This window comes from Otolemur garnettii, unplaced genomic scaffold (genome assembly GCF_000181295.1).
Source record: "Otolemur garnettii isolate 467f Iridium unplaced genomic scaffold, OtoGar3 scaffold00094, whole genome shotgun sequence".
In the NCBI taxonomy this organism is placed as follows: Eukaryota; Metazoa; Chordata; class Mammalia; order Primates; family Galagidae; genus Otolemur; species Otolemur garnettii.
This window is the reverse complement of record NW_003852489.1, coordinates 2,290,908-2,299,021: the sequence shown is the minus strand read 5'-3', so window position 1 is coordinate 2,299,021 and position 8,114 is coordinate 2,290,908.

Sequence of the window (8,114 nt, the reverse complement as noted above, 5' to 3'; positions counted from 1 at the left end):
GATAGGCACCCCCTCCCCCAAATCTGTGGGAAGGAAAAGGACAGCCACCCCTCAGGAGAGCTAAGGGCACAAATGGCCCCAGCGCAGCCCCCTCCCCCACATCCAGGAATGGTCCCTTCCCCCTCGTGCTCAGCCTTTGTTCCTGAGTCTGAAGGACCTAACCTCCCAGCTGGGGCCCTAGACAGTTATTTCTCTTCACGAGCAATGGAGACAGAGCCTAAGCAAAATGGTGAGGTGGATTTGTCTTTGGTACACAGGCCTCTGCTGCCGATGCACGTTTATGGCCTTGGGGTCTTTCTGTTGGGAGGGAAGGAGTTGAGAGTAAGCCTTTCCTATCACACTACCGCTACCTGTCCAGGGAGGCAGTACTGAAAGGGAGTGAACAGAGCCTGCCAGAGCTGCGAGGAGCCTCAAAGATCACTTCATCCCTTCCTCCATACACTCACTTTATGAAGGAGAGAACCGTTATACAGAGGGGGAGCCCTTACCAGTCCCCAGGGGTCAGGCTTGACTCAGTTTCTAGGCAGAAAAGTGTGCCCCGGGCAGCATCCCCTCCAGAGGCTGTCGAGGTTGGGGTGGTGAATGTACACATTGGGAGTATGCCCGCCTTCCACCCCATCCACTCCTAGAAAAGACCCCCAGGAATGTCTGCTTTTTTATTCCTAACCTGTTTCAGGGGGAATGTTTACCTAAAGGGAATGAGCCAAACATTTTGGCCACACATTGGGGATTAGGAAGCTGCCAGGAGCAATTCCACTTGTTTTTTCCCTTCACTGCCCCAAACTGTGGTCAAAAAGTCAGATTTGTTCTAGCCCTGGCCTGCGCTGGTTTAGACCATAAGTTAGTGTTCGTTATGTGTCAGGGGAAACCTGGGAAAATCACCCCCGGCCTTCTATTTTCCACAGCTGTGTCCTCTTCCAACTTAATGGGGATTTCAGAGAAACCGGCAGGGCCTGGGGTATCCTCGCACACCAAGGGTATTCTGATGTCAGAGACTGTGTTAATGAATGGGGGGCGGGGCACATGGGGGGGAGGAAGGGGAAGGATGAAAAGGATGGTTTATCCACTTAGGGCTTGTGTAGAGCTAATCTCTTGGACTGGTTGGGGAAAAAGAGCTAGTACCCTCTTTCTCCAACCGTTGTCATCTGCAGCCCTTTCCAGGGCCTCAAGGTCAGAACTGCCATGCATTGTTGTGCAGGTTGTTCACTGCACAAGGGCATTCAACTAAGAGAGTGAGTAGGGGCTAAAGTACAGCCTGTACTCTGCTTCCTTGACTGTGTACCCCTGTACAGACTAGTGTCCAACCAGAAGATGATTTCAAGTGGGCATAAGAGCGACTACAAGCAAGCAGTGGGTCTTCAAAGGCCATGCTGCCAGGACATGAATCTTTCCTTGTCCTCTTCCCTGGAGTAGGGTAAGGAAAGAGTTCCATAATTCCCAGGCTGGACTAAGGTGGTGGGGTGACAGAGGCACAAAATACTTCAACTAACAGGAGTCAGAGCCAAGACTTTTGACTTTTAAGAAAAGTGGTTATCAGGCCAGGTGCTATCGCTCATGCCTGTAATTCCAGAATTTTGGTAGGAGGATAACTTGAGGCCGAGAGTTTGAGACCAGCCTGGGCAACATAGAAAGACACCTCCCCCCAAAGCTGTACCAAAAAGAGAAAAAAAAAAGGTAGCTGTGGCATATGCCAACTACTCAGGAGGCTGAAGTGGGAGGATCTCTTGAGTCCAGGAGTTCAAGGTTTACAGTGGGCTATGATCTTACCACTGCACCCCTGCCCAGGGCAGCAAGGCAAAACCCCCGTCTTTAAAAAAAAGAAAGAAATGTGGATATGTATGTGTGTGTGAAAGGTGTATGACAAGAACTCTATAAGATATTGAGAATTTGTTAATAATAGTATGATTTACATATAATAATAAGTTGGCTTTATGGAGTCCTCACTCTGTGTCAAGCTCTATTCTAAAGCATTTAAATGTGATGCGTTCCATTTAATCCCAGGAACTGTCTTTTAAAGTGAATATATTACTATCTCCCTATACAGATAATCAAACTATGTTTTAGGGAAGTTTAGTAACTTGACCAAGATTATTCAGCTTGTCAGCAGCAGGATTCAACCCCAGGCTGTCTCCAGTACTTACAATCTTAGCCATTTACACTATACTGCCTCCTAACAGAGAAAAGAGAAAATATATATATAAATCATTGGGGTTTGGTTCACTATCTAAATTGTATCCGCATTTCCTAAACTTATCTGACTCCGTGGTTCTTTTTTATCCAAACATGTATTGACATCTCCAGGAACTGCTATTCCACAGGAGATGGGAAAAGTAGGGAAACTTTGGGAAACTTGTGCTATACTAATTACTGCCATTTATGTGAAACGCTTCTTGTTCGGGATAATCACCATGTTACATAGTTACTGTTATAATTAATATGTCAGCTTAACTTGGTAGACGTCTTTATTATATATTGCTACACTGTTTGCGACTAGTGGGTTTTCTGTTGCCCAGAGATCAGAGTTGGTCTTCTGATTTAAAAATCAGAGGGGACTGTGGTTTCTATCTCCCTTGCGGGCATCTTACCCTCTGGCTATTTTTTCAAGTTGTGGGCTCTCCAGAGCATTGTGCTTCAGTCACTGGTCACCTACAGTCATGATTTTTACCAAGATCTGGAGCGTGGTGACTTCCGGGTGCCCAGACCTCCCTACTATGGATGCCTTCAGACTCTTCACACACACACTCATGGATCCTGGGAATTAAGAGCATTGGCCCTGGGGTCAGAATGACTGGATTCTGACCTCTTTCTATCAGTCGACCCACTGTGCAGATCTGGCCAAGCTATTCAACATCTCAAAATTGTATTTTCTCATCTATAAATAATAAAATAATACCTACTTCATAGCGATAAGAGAAAAATGCATGGAAAACTTATGGCACAGTGCCTGGTCCATATGAGTGATTAATAAATGTTAGCCATCATCAACATATCTCTCCCGGACTTGTTTCCCTTCCTTTTCTTTCTTTTTTCTTTCAGAGACAGGTTTTCTGTTTTGCTCAGGCTGGAGTGCAGTGGTGCAATCATAGCTCACTGTAGCCTTGACTCTTAGAATCAAGCAATCCTCAGCCTCCTGAGTAGCTGGAACTACAGGCGGGTGACACAATGCCCAGCTGTCTTCCCTGTATTTCTTATCTCTGTCCACACCCCTATTATCCACCCAAGCACAAGCCAGAAACCTGGGAGGCCCCCTGGATTTGTGTCTCTCCCTTACCCACCATGTCTCCATCATTGCTCCCCTCCTGGACATTTTTCCAATCCATGCCTTCATTCTCCTTATAAATGCTCTGCACTGGGCATTTGTTACCTCTTCCCATTGCTTTCCTGCCTCCATTCTTGGTTCCCTTGCTCCAAATCTACACTGCAGTGATCTATGTAAAATGCAGGCATGCCCCTCCTCCGCACTCAGAATACAGACCATGCCCTTTCCTGTAACTTACTCCCGCATGCACACTCCTGCCTCTCTGCCTCATCTCCCCACACTTCACATCTCACTATTCCTGCTCTAGTAACACCAGCAACTGCCCGTCCTTCCCCCACACCCAGATTCCACACCTTTGTTCATGTGGTTCTTTTGCCCCGGAGGCTTGTAGCTTTCTTTCCTGGCTGTCTCCTTTGTTTGGGTGCTGTCTAAGAAGACTTCCCTGAACAGTGGGGATGCAAACTTCTTTACTGTGCCCTGTAACCTGCAGGGCTTGCCACCGACCACTTTCTGTGGTCAGCCTTACGTTGGTCTGTATGTCCTTCTAGGCAGGAATCACATCTTATTTGTATGTGGTTGCATGGCCTGGCACAGTTCCTAAAGCGCGAGAAGTTCTCTGTATGTGTTGGTTAAATTGGTCATGCCACTGACGAGTGAAAAGCACAACTTGGAAAGAAGTGCCTCTTCCTTCACCCAAGGAACAGGCTCTTCTACCTCTCTCCCCAGAACCAGCAGTGCATGCTGTTTACACTGGGCCCTTCCTGCTAAGAACAAGTTGCCAGCTAAAATAAATCATTGTCAACTCTGGGGAAAGTCCAGCCCTGGTTTCTGAATTGATTTCCTCCTTCCACTCTCTGCTGGGTATTTTACTGGTATCCATAGAGGTAAAGACAATCCAACCCCAGCTGACTGGGTCACTCAGAGGAAAGAGACTAGAGAAGTAACATAGGTTGTTGTACCCGGCCCTTTATTGAAGAAAGGTGGGAGACACATACTGACACTTCCACTGCAGTGCACATCCTGGTGCCGGTCCCCAATGCCAGGTCCAGTGGGAAAGCTAAGGAAGGACAATGTCAACATGTCGATCTGCCCCAACTCCTTGCTGCTTTTTTGGGTGGCTTTGCAAGACACACTTCCCTAGGCAGCTGTTTACCAAGCTGCAAACACTGTCTCTCCACCACCCCTAACTCCCTGAAACCTGAAGGAGCTAGCCAAGGTCGACCAGTCGGGGAAGAAGTCCCAAGCCACATTCAGCTACTGGTCAGGTCTTTTCACCTCTTAGAATTTCTTCTTCTATTTAATAGGAAATATAGGATTGGCTGATTAACGTTCTTATCAACCCCAAAGTCTATGATTCTCTGATTTCAATACCTCATCACAAAGGGTGCTTTCCCTGGGAGTAAGAGGAATTTCTCAGACTGAGAGTCTCTACCTTTAGACAAGTTTAAATGCCTTTCTCTCTCTCTCTCTCTCTCTTTTTGTAAAACTTCAGATTAGTGTGAGGGTTCAAACAATTAAGTTATAGTGTTTGTATTTGTTAGGTAGAGTCCCTTTTGCAGTTATGTCCAGCACCCCAAAAATGTGCCACATCCCTTAGATTGTGCCCATTAAGTGGGAGCACACCAATCCCCCCCTTCTCCCTACCTCCTTCCCCCTTCCTCGAACTTGAATTGAATTGAGTTTTTCTCTTATGTAGGTGTATATTAGATCACTGGCTTCATATTAGTATTGAGCACATTGGATACTTGCTTTTACATTCTTGTGATACTTTGCTAAGAAGAATGTGTTTCAACTCCATCCAGGTTAATACCAAAGATATAAAGTCCCCATCTTTTTTTAATGGCTGAATAATATAGTCCATGGTGTACATATACTACTGTTTATTAATCCGTTCCTGGGTTGATGTAAATGCCCTCTTTTTTTCTGATCTTTCACTCTCATCCACTCAGTCAGAATTTACACCAAACATATTTCTTGAGAGCTGGGGTATTAATCACTCATCTTTGTGTTCCCCTAAGAAACAATAAGTCTTGACTTAGTTGAGATTCAATAAATCATTTAGAGCTTCACTTAAAATATTAAAACAAAGCATTGTGGTGGGCGCCTGTAGTCCCAGCTACTTGGGAGGGTGAGGCAAGAGAATCACTTAAGCTTGAGGTTTGAGGTTGCTGTGAGCTGTGATGCCACAGCACTCTACAGAATGAGACTCTGTCTCAAAAAAAAAAAAAGGGAAAGCAAATAGTGACCAAGAAGGAACCAAAGAGAAGATACTCCCGTGTAAGCAGTGGTGTTCAAGTCATGGCTTCTCATAATTTAGAGTCTTCCTCCCTATTGCCTGGACAGCTCTAAAAGGCCCAGTCCCACCAGGAGAGAATCAAGACAGTGGTATGTGGTTTGTCAGCCCTTGAACTTCTGAAAAGACTAAATTAGGGGTCTTAGGTGTAAGAAAAAAAAAAAAAAAACAGGACCAGAAAAGTTCCGTGATGCCTGGTAGCAGCACCCATGGTGGTTTCCTTAGGACATCCCAGCAAGGCAAATTAGCTGTGTTTTCTTTGAGTCTCCCATCTTGATTCAGTTTCCCAATGAAGGGCACTTGGCTGAACAGATTGGGTCACATGTCCACCTTTTGGTCCCAGAAGAGGCGGGCAGCCTGATTTACAGACTTTCTGAGATTGAGGGAGGAACGGCTCACAGAGGGAAAATCCACCTGTGGTTACAAGGAGTTAAGAAAAATGTTTGCTGGGCGAGCAGAAACCACAAATGTCTACTCTCCCTAGAGTCTCAGGGGAAGGAGGCAACATCACATCTGAGGGAGAGCCTTGTCCTCACTGTGCTCTCCCACGCTCGTCTCTTAGAGTGAAGTGGGAAGGGGTGAGGGAGCCCTAAAAACGAGGTCTGCACAGCTTGGCCTTCCTTTTTGAGGATGACTTTGAAGGAAAACTTTGTTAGTCATACTATGATTTATTCAAGCTGGCAAAAACTTCTTAAAAATCTTTTCACTGGGAAAAATGGAGGCTCACCTTACATTTCAACATAACCCAGTAGTAATGTTCTCAGTGATTAAGTTCTGACAGGTTTGCAAACTCATCCTAGAAAAAGTGCTACATACCTCATTGCTGACTGTAACTATGGTCACCTTCAAAAGGACTTCCTTTGGGAAACTATGCACTGACACCAGTACCTGGTTCACCTTACAAAGCAATTCTGGAACTCTCTTTCTAGAATGTTCATCCAAGTTATCACTGTATTACCCTTGATGTTCTGAATGTTATCCAAATATCTTCATTTCAATATTTCTTTTATCTTTGGGTAAAGAAAAAAGTCATTTAGGGCCAGATCAGGTGAGTATGGAATGTGTTCCTATATAGTTATTTGTTTACTGACTAAAAACTCCCTCACAGACAGTGCTGTGTGAGCTGGTGCATTGTCGTGACGCAAGAGCCATGAGCTGTTGGCCAAGATTTTCAGGTAAGACTTGCCTGTCTCCATCAAACTTGGTCTGCTATACTTCTCACAGCCAGATGATGATTTTGACACACAATGTGATTAATTTTTGCAATGTTTTCATCAGTTCTGCCAGTTATAGGCCATTCTGACCTGTCTTCATCAGGGGAGATTTCTCTCTCCTCAGAAAAATGTTTAATCCATTTGTACACTTCCATTTTCTTCATAGCATTATCCCCATAAACTTGGACTAACATGTGCCATTTCATTTCCACTCTTATCAAGTTTAACAAGAAATGTACAAATATTTGTTTGTTGAGAGTTTTGATCATGAAAATGTGTTGGTTTTTTGTCAAATGCTTATTCTGCATCTATTGAGATAATTATATGGTTTTTGTCCTTTATTCTATTAATATGGTGTATCACTCTCATTGATTTTTTAAATGTTAATTGACCTTGCATTCCTGGGATAAATCCCACATGGCCACGATGCATAATTCTGTTTAAACATTGCTGTAGTCATTTTGCTAATATTTATTGAGGATTTTGGCATCTATACTCATAAACAGTATTAATATATAGGTCTTTTTGAGACAGAGTCTCACTATGTGGCCCTCAGTAGAATGCCATAGGATCATAGCTCACAGCAACCTCAAACTCTTGGGCTTAAGCGATTTTCTTGCCTCAGCCTCCCAAATAGCTGGGACTACAGGTGCCTGCCACAATGCCCAGCTATTTTTTGGTTGCAGTTATTATTGTTGTTTAGCAGGCCCAGGATGGGCTCGAATCTGCCAGCTTCAGTGTATGTGGCTGGCATCCCACTCACTGAGCTACGGGGGCCAAGCCATTTAATATATAGTTTTATTATGTTGTCTTTCTCTGGTTTTGGCATCTTGGTCATACTGGACTCATGAAATGAGCTGGAAAATGTTCCTTCCCATTTTATTTTTTGAAAGACTATGAATAACAGGTTTTAATTCTTTTAACATGTAGTAGAATTAGCCAGTAAAGTCATCGGGGCCTGTAATTTTCTTTGTGAGAAGTTTTAAAATACTAATACAATCTCTTTACTTTCTATAGGTCTATTCAGATTGTCTATTTCTTGATATATTTTCTGTAGTGTGCGGAACACATATCAAGAAATAGACAATCTGAAAATGAAAAATTCTAAGAATTTTTTCATTTTATCAAGGTTATCTAATTTTTTGGCACATAGTTGCTCATGGTATTCCCTTTTAATTCTTCTTATTTCTTTAAGGATGGAAGCAATGCCCCTTCCCCTTTTCATTCTTGATTTTCGTAAGTTGACTCTTCCCTTGTTTTTTTCTTGGTCAATTTAGCTAACAATTAGTCAATTTTGTTTATCTTTTCAAAGGACCAACTTGTAGTTTTATTAGTTCTTTTCTTTTCT